The following is a 20,511-nucleotide window of genomic DNA, read 5'->3' as shown; positions in this document are numbered from 1 at the left end:
CATTGTGGGGCCGGGGCCGGCGGCCGCCCTTGCGAGAGGCCCGAGAGCGGGGCGCGCTGCGCACGCTGAGACTGTGCGAGGGGCCGGCGCGGCCAGGGCGCCCCGGGAAACTTTCCGGCGGCGAGGAGAGGACGCCCGTCCCCGAGCCGCTCCGGCGATGTGCGTCTCGGCGCGGCGACAGCGGCTGCGGCGCGGACCCGGAGCCCGGGAGGACACACGCGCGGGTGAGTGGCGGGCGCGGGCGCGGGGTCTGCCGCTCCGCACTTTGCGACCTCAGGACCACCCCAGCGGGTCCGGAGGCGCCGGGCGAGCCCCAGGGGCGAGCGTCTAGTGTCCCCGGGGAGGCTGCGGGCTGGACTCCCGAGAAGCGCTGGAATAACTGGGGAGATGCGAGTGGCTTCCGGGGGAGGGGTGTGCCCAGCTGTCCCGACAGACTGTGCATCTGATCCTGGAGGTTACTCTCCAGGACCGTCCACTCCTTCTGAGCCTCAACTTCCTGCACGTGAAATACCTGCGATTTAAAGTACCTTGAGGTGCTATAATCAGGGGTACCAAGAACAGCAAGTTAACTCTGTTCCCATCACTACCAGGACCTAGTGGGACAGCTGGGGCAGGTGACCTTGCGCGTCACTCCAGAAAATGTGTTCGCTGGGTCCCAGGATGCCCTGAGGAGCACAGCACCCTCTGGTCGTATCCCCATGCGGTGTTCTCTGGCATTTGCCCAGGTTGTCTGGGAGCAAAGAAAGCTTCCCGGAGAAGAGGAGGGAGGGGAAAGGAGGGGTTTGGTGAGCAGAATACGAGGCGCACACTTAAGGGCGAAGGTGCCCGGGCCCAGTGATCCCTGCTAATTCTCAGGGTCCATGAAAACGGGACACGGGGTGAATGCTTAGGCAGGTCTTCAGAGAGCAGAAACAGAAGGCAGGAACTGGCCAGGACTGGGTGGTGCGTTGCAGGGTAGTGTGCTAGGGTAATGTCCACTCAGCAGAGAGGGCTCTACATCAGCTCCACCACCTTTAGCCAGACGCAGGAACATCAGCTGGTGTGTCAATGGCACTTTGTTAGGACAGTCACAGGGTGCAGCTGGCTCTGGCTTAAGGGAAGCACTGGATCCCCTCGTGATAACATGCTGTTTATCTGGCTTCCTGTTTCGGTGATTGGGATGCCATTGGCTCGTTCAAATTCACTGCCGAGAAGCCTGTGGCCTGTGGTCACTGTTCTGGGAGAGCCCTGGGCTTGCCTGGGTTTTTATTTTGTGGGTGATCTCTTGCTTCCCCGCTTTGGTCCCCTGCAACTCATTTATAATGGGCAGGAATACTTCAACACAGAGCTTAACCTCTGTAGGCCAAATATCCATGTGACTCCAGCTCTCTAATGAATTTTTTAAACCCCTCTTTGAGTTCGTTTGGTGCATCTCTAGATTTACTTTGAAAAGAGAATGCCTGTAACTGTGGACTTTCTCTTCTGGAAGGAGCTTTATACTGTATGTGCTTTCTCTGTTGCTTTCTAGGGGAAGTTTTCAATCAGTTTGTAGTTCTTAGCCTGGCTGTGTGGCCAGCTCTCAGGATGATCAGAAAGCAAATAGTTCCTCAGCTTCTGTAAAACAGAACCAGGGCCAAGAACAAAAACAAACAAACAAACAAAAAGGAGAACCAGGGCAATAGTTACTGCTGGAAGGAGAGCTGGTTTTTCAGATCTTTGCACTAACCTGTAGAATCCATTTCCTGAGCTCCACTGCTAAGAAAGAAGCCCCTCATCAGAAGTATTCCGGCAGTTCATTCGAACACCCTTGGAGCAGGTCTTACATTTTGCTTTGTATTTTAGATACTTAGGTATTTGCACACATTCTTTTTTTCTCTATGAATGTCTGATAACCAAACACCCTGTCTGACTACCTGTGATACCCAGTGCACAGTAGGCAGTTTATAAATGTTTTCCAAATTAGTAAGACTGGCAGTATATGGTGTAATCCTGTAATTACATGTCTGTAATCACAATACTGGGGAGGCTGAGGCAGGAGAGTTGACACAAGTTTGAAGCCAACCTGGGCTACGTAGAGAGACCCTGTCTCAAACAAACAAAATGAAACAAACCAAAAACAAAACGAAAAACCAAGTTAGTAAGAGTGGGGGAAAAGAAATCTAAGTGCCACCCAGAAGCCTCTTATCTCAAATTCCCATTTATTCATTCTTAGGGAGTTGTTTGTTTTGTGGTTTCCTTCCCCCAAGAAGTGATCTATAATGAGGCTGATTGCTGGGATCTGCTGGGATCTGATTTCCCTGGTGAGACAGGAACGCTGTTTGGCTGTCCTTCCCTTTTCTAATATGACCCCCATGCACTAAAAGTCCATGTGATCCTCTGCTATCAGCTCAGCTTTGGCCCTGGGGAAAAAAAGTAAAAAACCTCCTGTTCATCTTTTCAAATTTGTCTCTGTTTTCATCTATTTTCAAACAATGTGACTTCCTCGGTCTTTTAAAGTTCTTTTGAATTCTTCAGGGGTTTGTTTATGAAAAACTAGAATATTAAAGTAGAAGGGATCTCCACCCTCCCCGCCCAGCCCTGCCTCCTCCCCTTCACAGAGGACAATCAAGGCGTCCTGAAGGAAGGGCTGGGCTCCTGGCCACACAGCTGCAGAGGCCAGCCTGGAGCCCAGGTCTTCTGGCTCCCTGTCCACAGCGCATTCCCTTTTAGCAAGTTGCCTCCTTGCACTCAGCTTTCTCTCCCTGGTGTTTGTATCCACAGCTCTTAGCAGAGGTTACTAAGCTGTTAGCAAGGAGAGGAACAGAAAAACAGCAAGGGTAAGAAAAGCTATTTCTGTGATAGAACCAACCACCAACTTTTAGTCTGTGAAACAGAGATCTACAAAATGTGGCAACACTTGGCAAACATGCCATCTTTCTGGTTCCTGGTAACCTAAATAAATAAATAAACTTTTAGTTCCTTTTTTGATTAAAAAAAACTCCACCAACTTTTAAGTGAATAACACCCTCTTAGTAAATACTTTCCCGGGGCCTCCTCTGTTCCTTCCACCTCCTTGGGAGGCTGACTCAGACCTGATTTCCTCCAAGGGGCCTGGGATTTTGTTTTCCAGTTTCCTGTGACTCTTGCAACGTGAGGGGAGGCAGGATGGCCGAGATGTAGGGCGCCCTGATGGGTCCGTAGATGTAGTTCAGCTTCTCACGCTTGTCCTGTGCAGTCTGCACTACCATCCTCATCAAATGTATTTGCTCTACTTAATTTTAATATGAGATGCACTAGTATGCATGAAAAATTAAAGGCATGGATGCTTATGCCTCTGCCAAGGACCATTAATAACAAGATATTTCCACTTCAAAGGACACAAGACCATTCTGAGGTCTAGTCCTCAAATGCTCTGAAAGTTTTCCTCTGTGAAGTTGTTTAATTTCTTATTTGGAATTGTACATTGTTGGGATATAGAAGCACCAGTGATTTTTTTTAAGTTGATCTTGTACCTCTAGAATAGTTTGTGGGTTATTTGGGTTTTCCATCTAGAAGATCATGTCAATTGTGAATAGAGATGATTTTTACTTCTTCTTTTCCAGTTAGATGCCCTTCTTATTTTCTGTTCTCGCTTAAACTTTCAGTACAATGTTAAATAGCAGCAACAAAAGCAGACATCGACACTTTTGTTCCCCATCTGAGGAGGAAGCTTTTGGTCCTTCACCCTTGAGTATAATGGTAGCTGATGGTTTTCATAAATGCCCTTTGTCATATGGAAGAAATTCACTTCTATCTCTAGTTTTCTAAGTGTTTTTATTGAGAAAAGGTGTACAGGCTCTTGTCAAATACTTTTTTAGACATCACTTGAAATAATCATGTGATTTTTATGTTTTCCTTCATTTTACTGATGTGGTATATCATATTGATTATTTTTCTTACATTGAACCATACTTCCTTCCCAGGGGTAAGCTATTATATATTATATCTTTCTTTATAATATGTATACACATATAATATCACAGTTATATTCTCTCTCTCTCTCTCTCTCTCTCTCTCTCTCTCTCTCTCTCTCTCTCTGTCTCATCTCCAGCCCTTTTAATGTTTTTTTTTTTTTGAGACAGTGTCTTACTAAGTTTTGAAATTTCCCAGTCTGAGTTTGCACTCATGATCCTCTTGCCTCAGCCTCCCAGGGTGCTGGTATTGTAGGCATGTGCCACCAGGCTGACTTGTCATGATTATTCTTAATGGTCAACTTAACTGGCATGACAGATGCTTAAGAGATTAGTGAAACACACTGTGAGTGTGTTTGGATGGGTCCTGAGGGCACAGCCACGAAGACTATTTCTAGTCTCTGGCCCCTTCCTCTTTTCTGGTCTTCCTGCTTTCTCTTCTTGAGTGTCACCAGGTGAGCAGCTTTCCTCTGCCGTGTCCTTCTGCCATGATATTCTTATCTTAGAGCTAGCTGACCATGGACTGAACCTCTGAAACTGTGAGCCACAATAAACTTTTTCTCCTTTAATTTGTATGTATTATTAGGTACTTTGTCTCAGCAATGGACATTTTAAATGCCTTGACATTTTAAATGCTTTTAAGCCTACTGCAGTGTCATTAAATGCAGTCACACTGTTAGGTAAGTATCATCACCATTTGTCCCCAGAACTTTTTTAATTTTCCCAAATTTAAAAAATACCCCCACTCCTTATTTCCCTTCCCTCTAGACCCTGGAAATTACCATTCTACTTCCTTGGTCTATAAATTTGCGAATACTTTATAATAACTAGAAAGTCAAGGCTCTAGCCATTTTAGGGTTAAAAGGCCTCATCTTCCTGTCTTCCAAAAAATCTCCCCTTAAGACCCCTGCATCAAGACCTAGAATGACCTAGAACCAGAGGGGAACTAATTCCTAAGGCTTCGTGAGCACCAGACATGGCCTCAGTGAAACCTTCATTTCCTCCAATCCCAAGGTTCTTCGTCTTGACTATGCACTGGTGTCACCTGGGGAACTTTGAAACACTGCTGATTCCTGGGCTCATCCCCCTGGGCCCCGCTTGATTTGGCTTGGAATGTGGCTTCACTATGTGTCATTTAGAAACCTCTTGGTAATGCTGATGCACTGTGAAGGTTAGAACCACTCATGCCTGACCTGATTTTCTCTGTGGAACCCTTGACTGATCACAGCTTTTAGTGATACAGTGCCCTCCCCATCTGGTCAGTGATACTGACCCACTTTGCATCCTTTCCCCAATTTCAAATCCATTTGTAAATCAAGTAAATAGCAAATTCTGTGGAATGAACTTCCGGCATTGGCAAGAATCTTATTTGTTATATAGGCCTTATTTTCCTACCACTTCCAGAAGAACCAAGTCTCTAAACCTCCCTTCCAGGGATCACCCAACTCAGACACCTCTGTTACTGGGGAACCCTAACAACAGTGGGTGAAATTGTCTTATTCCACATTAGAACACTGCTGTCTTTCAGAGCTCTTCATTGGGTTATGAATCTGACTTCTACCCATTGGCAAAAGATACCAAAAAATTAGCAGGCTTCACCAACATGTATCTCCAGATAAAGTGGGGGATTTTGAAATAAGCCACACAGAATATGTATAGTTGCCTGCAAAATATTAACCTTTTGCTTTTTGGAAACACCCACCTTGTGTCTGTCTTAGTCTTCTTTCCCTGGAGCCAGCAGTCCTGTTTCCCTCAAATCATTACTGAGGCTATTCTCAGGGGTTTTCTGGGAAAAGATATGATTTTGAATCATGAAATGAGTCAGACTTGGAGTCAAGCTTCAAATGTTGACTCTGTATATAAAGTCTAGCCCAGGGTGAGTATTGGCAGCAGATATTGGCAATTGAATTTGTACTCTGCACATTGGCATCTTTTCTGCTGTGTGACATTAGGCAGGCTTTGAAACCTCTCAGAGATTTGGTTTCTTTTCCAGGATAAGTGTGATGAAAATGTCTTGCTTTACTGATAGGATGTTTCCCAACTTGTCAGGTCTCTCGCCCTTTCTCCCCACCCCGTCTTTCCTCTCCTCCTTTTCTTGTCCTCTTTTTCCTCCTCCTCCTCCTTCTTCCTCTCTCTATCTCTCTCTCTCTCTCTCTCTCTCTCTCTCTCTTTCTCTCTCTCTCTGTCTCTTTCCGTCTTTCTCTATCTCTGTCTCTTTCACTCTCACTGTCACTCTCTCTCTTTGGGATGGAACATAAGATTTCTTGTGTACCCAGGTTCCACTGAGTTATACACTCAGCTCTTTTAACTTTTTTTCCTGAGGCAGGGTCTCTTTAAATTGTTAACATGGTCACGCATGCTTGTAGTCCCAGTCCTCAGGAGGCTGAGGCAGGAGGATTCCCATGAACTCAAGGTCAGCCTGGGCTATATATGCAGAGTGAGGCCTGTCTCAAACAAAACAAACCAGAATGTACAGGGTGCTTGCAAATTTGGGTTCCTTCTAGCTCAGCCTCCCAAAATGCTGAAATTGCAGGCATGGTACCACCATGCCTGGTCCAACTCACCTGTTCATTACCTCTACTTCCAACCTTATACCCCCTTACCCCATGTATGCACGAATACCACAGTGATTCCAAACAAACAAGCAAGTGTGGGGAATATAGCCACAAAATGATTGCATAAATCAAGTGAGGCCGTGAAAGACCCAAACCAGTGCCTGGAAGCTAAAGGTGTGTGCTCAGTAAATGACAGATATCCTCATTCCAGTGCCATCCTCTTTCACTTGTTGCCCTTGAAACAAGCAACAGTTTATCTCCACTGTGTCCGAAATTGCAGCCCTCTGGCTGTGAGCTCCCTGGCACAGGTCCTCCATAGGCAGGTCAGCAAATATCAGCAGAACAATTCTTGAATTCCATTTGTAGACTGAAAATCTGAGAACTGGGCTATGGGAGTGTCTTACTAGCATCTGCTCTTCACACTGTTTGTCACGGAGTCATTTCATTTGGTTCTGGTATTAGCTAACTCTTTCGTAGACTTCAACCATAACAGCATAGAATAGATACTCAATAAATTATTGCTAAAGTCAAGTTCCAGTCCTTTTTTCTCAGTTCATTGGTGCAGATAATTGAGTTGACTGAGAAGGAGTAGCTGGGTTCTGGGCAGTGCCAAGATGCCAACTGTTCTCTTCCCACTTGCCTTGAACAAAGGGGAGACAGCTGATGAGACACACGGATGGGTAAGGCGCCCAGCCGGCCAGGACCACACTCAGCAGCTGCCCTGTCTGCTGGTCTCTCCTCTGGGTGGCTCTGTAAGGTTTCCTGGCTCTCTGTCCCCAAAGCACAGAGGGGTTTGACTGTATGGGGCCCCCCACACTACTGTATGGTGGTTGCTGGTTCCTTTGTGCCCACCGTCACCCCTGGACACTGTCGGCTTTACCCACCATACTCACAGACAAAGAGTGGAAGCTGTCCTCAAGGATGGCATGCAGTGCCACAGAGAGGGACACAGAATAGTCAGGGCACATCCCAACACTGCAGGCTTTCCCCCCACAGGAGTTCATTCCAAATGCTTCAAATCAGCAGAGAAAGTAAAAGACAACTATAATGTCTAGTCTTATTGGTTGTTAACATTTTACTATACTTCTTGAAAACTCTCTGAAAGAGGCAAACCTCTTAGAGATTGTTTATAGAGAAAGAGACAGAGATAGTAGATCAATAGATAAATAGATAGATAGATGATAGATAGATAGGAAGGACAGTGTCCCAAAAAAAATTGGGGGGGAGGTACTGGGGGTTGAACTCATAACTGTGTTTGCCAGACAGGCACTTGTGCCACTGAGCTAAATCCCTGGCCTTTAGTGTCCCAAAATGTTATTGGCATATCTAGACATTTATTGTCTATGTGTTTACATGTATACATAAAGTATAGTATTTTTCTGAGCTATTTGAAAATATATTTGTTGACATCATGATACTTATTCCCTAAATACTTAGAAACATATTTTCTAAGACAGATATTGTCCTACCTAACCATTTTAATCACACAAATAGAACTGGATTTAGCAGAGTTGTTATTGTTTGGGAGTTTGTTGTTGTTGTTGAGACAAGGTCTCACTAATATAGCTCAGGCTGGACTTGAACTTGCTACGTAGCCCAGGCTGGCCTTGAACTCACCTTTGATATTCCCACCCCAGCTTGCCAATGCTAGGATTCCAGGCATGCGCTGTCCTGCCTGACTTCACAGTTATTTAATATTTGGGCCACACTCAGACTTCCCACTGGTTTACCAAGTGGCCTTAGAGAGTACCATGTACTTTTTCCTAAACTATTGCCTGCTGTGTGGGGTCCCACACTGATGTTTTCCTTTAGGGAAGAAGGAAATAAGACCATAATCTTTTAAATTGGGATAGCAATGCACGGGGTAAAGAGCTTTTCATTTGTTTATTTATTTATTGAGATGAGAGTGTTAACTCTGTTGCCCAGGCTGAGCCACAGGCTCAAGGGATCCCTCTGCCTTAGCCTCCCCAATAACTGGGATTATGTGCCATCACACCCAGCTATAAAGCAGTTTCATTTATATCATTCAATTTAATCTTTACAATAACTAAGCAAGTTAGATGGTCATGTTCTCTCCATTTTACTAGTGAAGAAATCAGGGTTTGGTGAATTCTCTAAGTTGCCCAAATAATATTAGCCATTATTATTGGTCATGCTACAAGTCAGATAAGTCTAGAAAAGTAAGATGCTCTATTTGTAAAAAGCCAGTGTCCCTCAAATTCCTTATCCTCTCTACTGGGTCTCACAAGATGTTAGAATGAGCCATGCCAGCCTCATTTTATCATTCGAGGAAAGTGCTGGGTGAGGTGATGCACTTCTGTAATCCCAACACTCAGGTGGCTGAGGCAGGAGGATTGCCATGAGTTCAAGGCCAGCCTGGGTTCCATAGTGAATTCAAAGCTAACCAGGACTATATAGTGAGACCCTGTCTAAAAAACAAACAGAAAACCAAGATAATGTGAATGACATCTACTAGTAATCTCTAAGTCAGCTGTAGTTGCTGGGCCATTAATAAAATTTGTGTTGACTGAAACAGGAATTGGTGAAGGAGAGGGAAAAGGAGGGTCTTACATCCTTTCAATCTTGTACAGCAGGATTTAAGAGTCTGTCAGAGTGTTAGAAAAGAAGACACTAAATTCTAAGATTCAAGGTACAAAATCAAAGGAACTAAAATCCAATCAAGGGAACTGAAATCAGCTCTGAGAAGCTGAGGCAGAAGGATCTGAGCAACTTCATGACTTAGCCAGATCCTGTCTCAAAATAAAAAGGGCTTGGGCTGAAGGTCAATGCAAAGGCCCTGGGTTCAGTCCCCAGTACGCACCCCCGCAAAAAAAGAGAGTAGAGCGTTGAGTGGTATAAGTGCACTGTTCTCATCTATTTGGGCTGATAAAAACAGAAGTGGTCTGAAGGTCACACCGAGGGAATAGAACTATTTTGTGTGTTAAGATGAGCAACCACCAAAAGTGCTAAAGACAGAAAACTATTTGGGCAATAGAACAAGTGGGAGGTGGTGGACAGGAAACTGTTGCCTGTCACCTAAGGTCTTCTGTACCTTCTGATGAGGGCCACCACTCATCGTAGTTGTGACAACAGCAAGCTTTGCATTCAGACATCCTGGCGTCTGCAGACAGAGAGCCATAAAGGGGATTGTGCGAGACCTGGCCCTAGAAACCCCTGCAATACCAAGCAAGGCCGGAGAGGGCGCTCTTGAGATCTGGATGCCTCAGGCATCCTTCCTGGGGACAGACGGTCACACATCTGGAAGGATGGGCCCATATTCCATGGCACACTGGAAGCGTTCATCCCGTTGGAAAATGCTCGAAGGGCTTTGTAGAATTTAGCTTTTAAAAGCATTTTTAAAGTTATTTGAAAGTGACAGCAATTCATTTAGGTATTTAAAGTTGGTTGTTTCTTGGTAATCCAACACATTGGGAAATGAGAACATTTGAACCTAAAGCTGGTTTCCAAATAGAGTGAATGATTTTGAAAGCTATATTCAAATATGAGTGCACTTGACACAATGGTGATTTACAGATGTTTAATTAAATCTCAGCAAATTCCAGTTCCCTAGGTTTATATTGGTAGTGTGGAACCCGTGACACTTTCCTCTGTTGGCTTCGGGCCTTGCATCTTAGGAGCAGGTCACCTGGGTGCAAGGCAGGCGTGAAGCTACCGCTGGGTATTTGAGACCGCACCAATCTGGGTCCAGCTCAGAGCCTGACCCTGAGGGTGGAACGAAGCCTGATGGATGTCGCCTGACCCAAATTCCAGCTGCCCGTCCTCACCTTTCCTCAGGCCTTTATTGGGGAATTGCTCAAGCTGAGTGCCTTTCTGGCCAAGCATCTCCCTTAGGGTTGCAGCAAGGATGAACATTTTCTTCACAGATGGTGAAAACAGGACTCAGGGGGCCAAGGCTCGTCAGAGCCACATGGCCTCAGTAATTTCGGTAGAGAACCATCCAGCACACCCCAGGGCCACACAAGGCAGAGGTGGCCTGTGGCCACAGACCTTCTGTCTATTATGCAGTGTAGAAGACATACTGAGTGTTATTAGTTGCACTAGATTTATTTAATTTATTTTTTGGTGCTGGGGACTCAACACCCAGGCCTTCGACATGCTAAGCAGGTGCTGTGTCACAGAACTGTGCCCTGCTGTCCAATACTTATTTTTCAGTAAAAGCTATTTGAAAATACATCACTGATTTTATCATCTGTGCTCATTTTTACCCAGTCAAAGAACCAATATAGAAGTGTAGATTTTGAATTCCATCTCTCACTTTCATATCTGAATTAGAAATAACTGTTGTGGGGGCTGGGGCTTTAGCTCAGCGGCGTAAGCGCCTGCCTTGCAAGCAGGCAGTCATGAGTTCAATCCCTGGTACCGATAAAAACGAAAAAAAAAAAAAAAGAAAGAAAGAAATAACTATTGTGAATGAAGTTAGGGCCACTGAAGCTCCTTGCTAAAATGTTTAGCAAGTCAGAGGCTAATAAACTGGCCCCTCCTGCTTCACAGATCCCTGTGAAGTTCAATCTATCGCTCATTACTAATCTCCTTACTGAGTGTGATCACAGACGCCACATCACACCGAGTCATCTCCCACTTCCTCTTGCTGGGCCTGGCCAGAAAGAAATGAGAGGCCAGCAGGGAAGCCCAGAGAGTGACCACAGGATGGAGGAGCTGTGGGAAGTGAGTGGGAGGGGCTGCCGCCGAGCTGGCTGCAGAGACTGTTACTCCTGCACCCACATCCTTCACAGACAAAGGCCTCTGTGTCTGAGGTGGCCGCGCTGGGGCCAGATGCTCAGATTCCACCTCGGGGAGCGGAGAGAAGTCCACGCGGCCACGCGCAGCAGGCTTAGAGCGTGGCCTGGCCTGGCTGGGTCTTGGCTCACTGTGGGGGCCAGGAAACATGTGCAGATCAGTTCCCTGGGGATAAAGGACACATTCAAGATCCAACCTAGCTGAGAGACTGCCCCCAAGAGTGCCCTTGGACTCCAGTTGTCTCGGTGGTTTAGAGGCCACTTTCTTGCTCCCTGGCCTCCTCCAATGTGCCTGAGACAGGTGGTGTGGTAGGAAGTGCACAGGTGTTGGAGGCAGTTGGACTCTGGCTGCTGCAACTTTGGGAGCTTCAGTTCCCTCCTCCGTAGGGAGAAGCAATAGTATCATCCCATAGCATGTGAGGACGTCCTACGACATATGAGCACCCCTGGGCATAAAGCTGATGCTGGCATTGCCCCCACCCTGATTTGCTTCCCTACAGTTGTGCATCGCATGTTTATATCCTTGGTCCCCTGAGAGTCCATGTGGGACAGGAAAGTGACTAAATAAAGTCAAGGATGCCACAAGCAGTCAGCTCCCATGCCTGCAGACTGCGCTGTTTCTGTAGAGGCAGAGGAGAGTGCACAGCCCTGCCTGAGGGTCAGAGAGCCTGTGCAGGTGCTGCTCTAAGACTTAGGGTCCCTCTGCCCTTCTGGGCTCCAGACTGTGCACCCCAGAGGATGGTGAGGAGTGGAGTGGCAAAGCCTGCCTGTTACCTGGCCAGGCTGTTTCAGAGTGGTGTAACTCTGGCTTCGGGAAGAAGAGTCGCAGAGGTGGCTGAGACAAAGGATACGGGAAGGTGAGAGATGTGAAGTGATGGACTTGAGGCTTTGTGGGCCAAATGACTGAGGGCCATCTCCTTGGCAACGGGACACCAGAGAGGGCTTGACCTTTGCAGCAAAGGCCTCACTTAAGAAGTCATGGCCATGCTTGTTCTTTAAGTTCTTCTGCCTCTGTACAGGAACCTGGGCTGCTGCCCAAAGCCAACCCAGGACTGAGCAGGGCTTGAGTTTGGTGGCAGCCTGGGGGGACAGGGGAAGGAAGCAAAGTGTCCACTTACTGACACAGCCTCCCCACATTATGCTTGGGTTGGACTTTCCCTCCACCAAAAAGGAAGAAACCCTTGCTGGCTTTTCTGCTACTGTTTTAAATGAGATCCAATTTCCAAACAGAAAAATGCAGATTGTAAGTGTCCAGTCTCATGTGTTGTTTGTTTTGTTTTGTGGCCTCAGGGGATGAAATCAGGGCCGCAGATGTGGCAGGCAAGCACTGTGTCACTGAGCCACGCTCACAGCCTGCTTGATGGGTTTTTGACAGATGTGTGTACTCACATAGCCCACACCCTAACCCACACACAGAGCCTTCCCGTCAGCCCTCAGCCTCCGTCCCATTCCATCCATCAGTGCTCCTGCTCCACCTATCCCTACTTCACTGTGATTCGTAGCCCCAAACGTTAGCTTTGCTCATTCTTGAACTTCGTATGGAAGGAATCATATTGTGTGCTCTATTGTGTATCTGGCTTCTTAACTCAATATTTGTTGAGGTTCATCTATGTTCAATGATGTAGTTTGTTCCACATCTGTGCACATGTCTTGTGTGTGTGTGTGTGTGTGTGTGTGTGTGTGTGTGTGTGTGTGGTTACTGGAGACCTCTAAGCTCTCTGGCCCTCTTTTTATTCTGTTTTGAGGCAAAGTCTTAGGAAGTTTCCCAGGCTTGCCTTGAATTTTCAGTCTTCCTGCCTCAGCCTCCTATGGAGCTGAAATTACAGGCATGTGCCTCCATGCCAAGCTATTTTGTTCTTTTTTGTTTCTGATGTTTGAAGGTATTACTGTTTGTGGTGGATCCCTTTAATCATGCTAGGATTTGTGCCTCTCAAGCAACACCAGCTAACCTGCCAGAAGAGTTAGTAAGCTGCAGTGGAACCTTGAAGTTTGCAATGTGCCCTTTGTTCCCGGTCCATCTCTTGTTTCTGTGGCTTCCACTTCTACCTCCCACAACCAGAAGCTCAGATGACTGGGAGAGGGACTCCTTGTTTCCAGAGTGCTGTTTCCTGGCTGCATGTGTTGATGGTCAGGAGAATCTGGCCCTGTGTGCAAAAATCAGAAGGGCAAGCCAGGTGTGGTTAGCACGCCTGTGACCCTAGCACTCTGAAAGCTGAAGCAGGAGGAATGCTGCAAGTTCAAGGCCAACCTGGGCTTACCACCCTGTCTGGGGAGGGGAGACAACCATAGGCCATGCGTCAGAGCCTGCCTGTGGTGAGAAGAGTGCATTCTCGGGAGACGCAGGGTGGAGAGGTGCAGAGCTCCGGCGTCGCCATCATTACATGGCTGTCTTCTCCTTGTGGTCTTCAGTCGTCTTCTGGGTCCCGCGTTTCTTCTCCTTTAAGTTCCTGGTCATATTGGAACAGGGCCTTCCTTCCTCTGGGGAGACCTCGTCTTAACAAATGACATCTTCAGTGTCTGTCCTAACGCGGTCCTGCTCTGCCACCCTGGGGTTAGGACTCCTGCCATCTTTACTGGTAGCACGTTCAACTCAAAAGGGACCTTCTGACTAAATGAGGGAATCCTTTGTAGTTGTGCTGTGACTTTAGCCTGGACACCTGCTTTCTACTTTCCGTGTGGCTGCCTTTGAATTTCTCCTCGCTGGGCCTGTTTCCTCATCTCCAAGTGCTTTCAGGGTTCTTCTATGGTCTTTTGATTCTGCCTTTAGTGGATGAGCCAGGAGGGACAAACAGTATGGGGTCTGGAGATGCTTCCTCTTGCATCTGCCCCCCCCCTCCTTTGGGTCTCTGCTTCCTTCTCCTCAAGGCTGGGACCTGGAAAGCCACAGCCTTCTCCCCCACCCGTGTATCACGGTCCCTCACCTTGTGAGGCCGAGAAGGAGGGACCTTGCTGTAAATAGCATCTGGAGTGGGGCCTTCTTCCTGTGCAGGAAGCAGGGCAGCCTAAAGGGGCAGGAAAAAGGTGTTTCCGAAAGAGAAGCCGGAAAGGCAACAGGGGAGTGGGGATCTGGCGCTCACTGGTTCCTGGGTGCTGGAAGAAGCTGGAGCAGGCCGCCTGGGGTCAGCGGCAGCCCCCCAGGATGTTGTATGGCTCTGCCTGTGGCCTCCCATTTGAGAACAGCCAGGGATAAAGGACCATGAAGGGTTTGGGTGGGACACTTGGCAGTTCAGGTTCAAAAGAGAAAGTTGCAAGCGCTGCATTCATTCATTTACTGAGCATTCGCTGTGACTAGCACTGTGCTGTGTGCTGAGGACAAGCAGTGTGAGGGTCTTTGTAGAAACAACACTGATAAACAAGTCACCAGTGACACCCTCGTTGTTATCATTGTGGAAAGGCACTCCTGGGCGGTGGGAAGACAGTAGAGGAGCTGTCACCACGTGGCAGGGCAAGGGGCAGGAAAGTTCCTGCGAGTTGAGCTCCCCATGTGAACTTGTGGGGTTTCAGTCAGGCAAAGGGCGGGGACTTGGGAAGCTTAGCGCAGAGACACAACACAACATCCACAACTCCAAGGAGGAAAGGTTTGTTTTGGCTCAGCTTCTAGAGGTTTTAGTCCACATCCAGCTGGTTTCAAGGCAGGGTGGCTTGGCAGAGGAGAAGGAGCTCATGGCATGATGGCAAGAAGTAGAAAGAGAGAGAGATCAAAGGAAGAATGGAATAGACCCTCCGAGGCATACCCCCAGTGACCTCCCTCCTCCCACCAGGCTTCACTCCAACATCGCATTTAGCTATAAACTCATCAATGGATTAATCCACTGGTAGGAATCAGGCCCCCACTATCCAGTCTTTGAGCACAAGAGGCTTTAGGAGAGCCCCTCTTTTGTCCATCCTGGGTCAGCAGCAAAGGACTAAGGGACATTTCTTGTCCCCCCATCCCACTTCAGGCTGGTCCCTGGCCCCTCTGCAGAGAATTCCCTTCCTCTTGTCCTGTGTTGCAACAGGAGGGTCTCCAGTGCTGGCTCACCAGGGAACCTGGGGAAACTACTCATCTTTCTTGAAGAATTAGAGACTTGGTTCTGCTGAGCTTTCTGCAGTGGCACACACCTCAGACAGGAGCTCAGGCCAGTGGGCAGGTCCCTGTACACAGGACAACCGTGAATCAGCCAGGGACCCTGCAGCCCAGACTTCCTAGCCCTTGGTGACCCAGATCACACACCCCCTCCACCCCTGAGTGGACAGAGGAGGCCAACATGAAATTAGGCTGCTGCTTCTTATAGAAAACCCTCAGAGAAGTCTGCTTTGGTGTCAAGATGAGATTCCTTTGCTTTCCCACATGACTGACAGTGATGTTGAAATGCCTCATCATCCAAGTGGGGTGGTTTGTGATTAGCGTCCAAGGCAGGATCTCAGGCCTCTGTGTCCTGCCCTGTGATTCTGCAAGGATCAAGGGTTGGCATCTTGTGCCTCAGTCCACCCACAGGACAGTGATCAGACGTAGCCCACTGATTGTGTGCCCCAGACACACAACGTGCAGCGACATAGGGGACCTCTCTTTGGGCTTGATCTCAATGACATTTACCCTCCATGGGAGATCATGCTCAAAGCTGCCCTGTGTACTCAGAGGTTTCCTGGATCCTGCAGGAGATCTGAGGTCAGAAACCAGCCAGCCACACCTCGCTCCTGTACCTCCCTCTCCCTGCTAATGGGCCACTGCTGGCGGAGTTTTGTCCATCTTCTCGGTTACCGGGTGTGTTAACTGAGGACCAGTTTGCCCAGGTCACTTGGACCAGGAACCACTAGATGGGTACTGTAAGGATGCTGAGAAATGTGGGTGATGGGGAGAGGGCTGTGCTTCCCAGTAGGAGCAGAAGGGAGAGAAACAGGAAGGCTGCATCTCTGTGGGTTTTCTGTAGAAAGGCAGAAGCACTCCTCAGGGGCCATGAAAAGAAGCTGTCCGAGGTGGGCAGTGTCTGAGGTGGTGCTTAGAAGGGCAGAAGGAGGAGGCCTGGCCTTGCCGAAAACTAGTGCATGTGCGTATGTGGGTGTGTGTGTTAAAAATAAGGAGGGAGAGCTGAGTTCCTATGTTTCTGCTATTTTCTAGCTGTGTGACATTGTGTTATTTTGTATTATTTGTCCCCTTGGTGTCTCTGTACCTTCCTCTGGACAAGAGGGATCATTTTAACTCAGCTCATTGGTTGCCCTAGCTCTTGAGAGCCAACCATACACACGATGTGAGCTGCTCAGCACTGGGCTCATGGGAGTGATGGTTGTTAGACAAAGGGTAGCTTATGGCCAGGTCACTTGACCTCCTGAGACTGTTTCCTGTCTGTAAAGGGGTTTATTTATGGTCCTTACCTGCTGAGAGGCCTCAGTGAAACTTGGTTATACAGGGCAAGGCAAGAAACCATTGATTCCTGCGCTTGGGAGGATGTGTCCATCTGGAGGACCGGAGCACCCAACACTGGACACATTGGTGTGTGAGGACAGACATCATTGAGAACAGTGACTCTTCTTAACAGCTGTAGCCTTTGGCCTTCCATGTGGGGTATGGGGTTTGGTGCCTTAGGTGGGGTTGGCTGCTTAGAACAGGAGAGCTAGGAGCAGGGTTGGGGGCCGTGAGAGGCAAGCTTCCACCCACATGGGGGGCAGCAGAGGGAAGCAGGTTTGCCCCTCCAAAGACTGGCTGCTGGAGTGAGGGAAGGAAACCTGGGAGTCTCCCCGGCTGCCTCTCTCCTGGTTGTGGGTGGGTTTGGTCCACAAGCCCTCAGAAATGGTGCAGTGTCTCCATTTCTTTTTGGGCAGTAAGTGCATAATAGAGGCCGTGAAGGGGGATTCTGGGAAAGCGAGAAAGAAATAGATTTGCCCTTTGTCTGCATGTCCTTGCACCTTTCCATTATCACCACAAGAGGGCGGAATTGCCCAGCAGAATCCAACCTGAACCCCACGCCCTCTCCAGCCAGCAGCTGGCAGCTCTGAATCATTGGGGCCAAGGATGCAGGCCAGAGATCTTCCCTTCTCCTTGCACTAGAAAAAGGTTTGAAGGTGGGAGCTTTGGGCTGAACAGCCCTGTGCCATGTGGAAGACCAGGCATGGTGGGAGAATGGAGGGAGGTCAGTGGCTGTCAGCAGAGCTTTCCTGGCACCCTCCAATGATTTATCTGCAGCTTACTGGGTGGTATCCAAAAAGTCTCTTATTCTTGATTTTGGTTTCATCTACTACAAACTTAGGTTCTTGCTTCCTCTGGTTCATTTTTCATGATGGAGAGCCCACTAGACAACTTGATTGACCAGATATGGAGCAGGCTAGGATGCTATTGGTTGACAAGAGCAGAGGGTCAGAGATTTTCCATCCTGGCTCCTCTTCTGCAACCTTGTCATCTTTGGGTTAAGGGGCCTTTGTCGGTGCAAGCCTTTCCCCTTCACTCAGCTTGAGCTTCCTGGTAGGCCAGGACTGTGTACCCACTCCTGGCCTAGCCATGACCATCCTGGGCCAATGTTCTAGGGGTGATTTGGGACCAGAGCAAAGCAAAGGAGGAGCAGTGTTGGACCCTGCTCCTTAATGCACCAGAGAGGCCAGGATTTCACCAGACCTGGCCTCCTGTTCCTCCAAGGCCCAAGTCATGTTCCTGTGGAAGGAAAGTGATAGCTCTGCAAGTCTGGCTCTCTGTCACCACAGGGTACATTTCTGCCTCCCCTCTCTGCGGAGCCCTTCCCAGGGATGGAGCAGCCACAGAGAGCTTTGGGATCTGTGGATCTGTGCCACAAGCCAAGGCCTCCCAGGGCTCCAGCACAATGACGGGAAGGCCAGGCCGCTGTCCCACCCTGGGTGCCACAAAACAGACAGCGGCTGGAGGAACATATATTCAGCGTCTCTGTTCATTTTCCACCTCCACAGGCTTCCCTGTTGTGTGCCCCATCATTATTCTTTCCAGAGGTCCCACGTGCTATGTTCACCCAGCAGCTGGCCTGGGGCAGCCTGGGGCGGGGCCTTTGCAGCCGCTGCCTCCCTTCCCAAGATCCCAAAGAAACCAGCTGTGCACCACAGCATGTGCCTTGCTGGCAGGGCTCTGTGAGTGAGGAGGACAGTCTCCTGCCGTGCTCCTCGTGGCTTTTCAAGGATGGTTGGCCGCCTCTCTTGTGGCTAGGACAGTTGAAAAAGTTGTCCTAATGAAACCATGTTTCATCCTGCAAGAATGGTCACTGGTGGATGGGAAAAGAGGGTGATGTGGGTGAGAAGGTGAGAGACCTCGCACGAGGTGCAGCGCAAAGGGGGGCTGCTGCTGTGAGCTTGAACCCTGGGCCTGTTACTTACTGGCTGAAAACCAACTCCAGCACTTTCGTTTCCTGGACTGGAAATGAGGTGGTTGTGAACATTAAAGAAAGCTGAACTTGGCACTGTGTGGGCACTTAGTAAAGATCATTTTCTAGCCTCTCTCTTTTTTTTTTTTTTTTTGAGACAGGGTCTCCCTATGTATTGAAGCTGGGCTTGAACTCACCATGTAGCTCAGGCTGGCCTTGATCTTTCTGCCTCAGCCTCCTGAGTTCTGGGATTACGGGCGTGCACCATCACACCCAGCTCTAGCCTTTTTTTTCTGTGTGTTTCTGAGTCCTTTAAGGTCCCCAGGAGCAGAGATCCTGCCCCCTCCTGTAGGCTCCCTCTGGGAAGCTCCTTAATTTGGGAGAGCCTCCCCCCGCCCAGAGCTCTATTTCCACACTCATCCTGAGCCCACTCCTTCAGACTGGAGGCTCTCTGAAGGCAAAGGCTTTGTCTTCCGCCAGCCCCCCATGCTCAGAACCTTGGGCAGGAAGCACTCTATGGCATAAAAAATTACAAAGGGCTGGGGATGTAGCTCAGTGCAGAGGTCAAGGTTCAACTCCCAGTCCTATAGACAAAAGCTTAGAACTTCCTGTCTCAGCCTTCTGAGTGATGGGATTATAAGCATGTGCCACTATACCCAGCTGGAATATATGTTTTTAAAAAATGTATGTAAAGTGACTGTCACATTATAAGTGCTAAGTAGATACTTGGTTAGTACCATGATTTCTGCACAAGTGATGTGGTACTTTTTATTTCATTTTTGCAGTACCAAGTATGCAGTACCTGGGGCCTCACAAGGCTAGGCAGGCGTGCTCCTGAGCTGCGTTCCCTAGCCCATGCAGTATTTTTTAAATTCCAGTTTTTAATACTTTTTGAAATAATGAGGTACATATAGGTCCTGTTTCTGACAGCTTTATATCACAGTCTCCCCTGCCTCAGTTTCCTGCATAGTCATGGGAGAGGCTGCCCTGTGCTTGGCAGCTTGCACACCAGGCCTGGGAGGCGCACAAAGTTTTCTTTGTGCTGTGTGCCGGCTGCTGCCAGCCGCGGGCACAGGGCCCGGCCCACTGCGATCCCAGGGACATGGCATTGAGCGAGATCACAGGGAAACAGAAGGGCCCCTTCTTTGGAGGGCAGTGAGGTTCCAAGCAGATCCCTGCAGGAACTGAAGCCCCTCTGTGGGAAAGAATCGCCTCCCTTGTGAGGCGGAGGTGCTATTTGCAGAGTGTTTTACAATCATTTTTGTTAGCAGAGCCCCTGAGACCTAAGGATAACAGAAGGGTTATCTCCCATCCCCTGCCTCTCTGGGGGAAACGGAGGCCCATACACCCCAGGCCACAGAATGAGGTGAATTTGACCTCCAGGGGCCTGATGGCTTCAGATCAGCCTTTTCCCCAGAAGTGCCAGACATTCCCCAGCCCGAAGCCACTGAACTGAACCAAAAATTAACACCCAAATGTCTCTGGGCCGCTCTCTTTCAGATTTGTCTTTAAAGACCAAATCTGGATTGCAGCTGCCCTCCTGCATGCCCTGCTCCAGGGCTCTTTCTTTCAGATCTGGCTGTTCTTCCTTCCCGGCAGCACCAAGCTTATCCCACCCCATGCACACTCCTTCCTGTGGGTGCCAGGGTCCCCCACACTCTGCTCCGCTGCACTCCGGGCCTCCTGCACACATTCTGCTCAGACAGGGAAGCCCCCAGGCCGGCTTCTTCCAGGCCAGGGCAGCCGCCCTTCCCCAGTAGCCTGCAGCCCACTCTCTTCTCTGAGAACCTCCTGCTCTCCAGAGCACCCTCCTTCCATGCCCCTCTTTACTTCGAGTTTTCCACAGAGTCTTCCACCATCTACCCAGTCCTCTGCCCTTGGCATCACCATTGCCTGGGGACATTGCTCAGGGAGCAGCCTCAGCACCTGGGTGACTTTCTCCCTGGTACCCAGGTTGTGCTTCTCAGGGGCTCTTTTAGTGGGGGTGCTTACGGAG

At 48.8% G+C, this 20,511-nt stretch overlaps 1 protein-coding gene across 4 annotated transcripts in view; it reads left to right on the top strand.

Moving 5' to 3' along the window:
• Positions 1 to 91: 91 nt before the first annotated feature.
• The window catches only part of Nav1 (neuron navigator 1), a 252,435-nt gene continuing 232,015 nt past the window's right edge, over positions 92 to 20,511 (top strand). For all 4 annotated transcript variants that reach the window (XM_063239988.1, XM_063239987.1, XM_063239986.1 and 1 more), the window contains exon 1: positions 92 to 224. The gene's annotated coding sequence lies outside the window, so the exon portion shown is untranslated. The remainder of the gene's footprint in view (positions 225 to 20,511) is intronic.

The sequence above is a fragment of the Cavia porcellus genome, unplaced genomic scaffold, assembly GCF_034190915.1.
Source record: "Cavia porcellus strain 051 isolate PalLab524CR breed Dunkin Hartley unplaced genomic scaffold, mCavPor4.1 scaffold_29, whole genome shotgun sequence".
Taxonomy (NCBI): Eukaryota; Metazoa; Chordata; class Mammalia; order Rodentia; family Caviidae; genus Cavia; species Cavia porcellus.
This window is presented reverse-complemented; position numbering and strand designations above follow the sequence as displayed.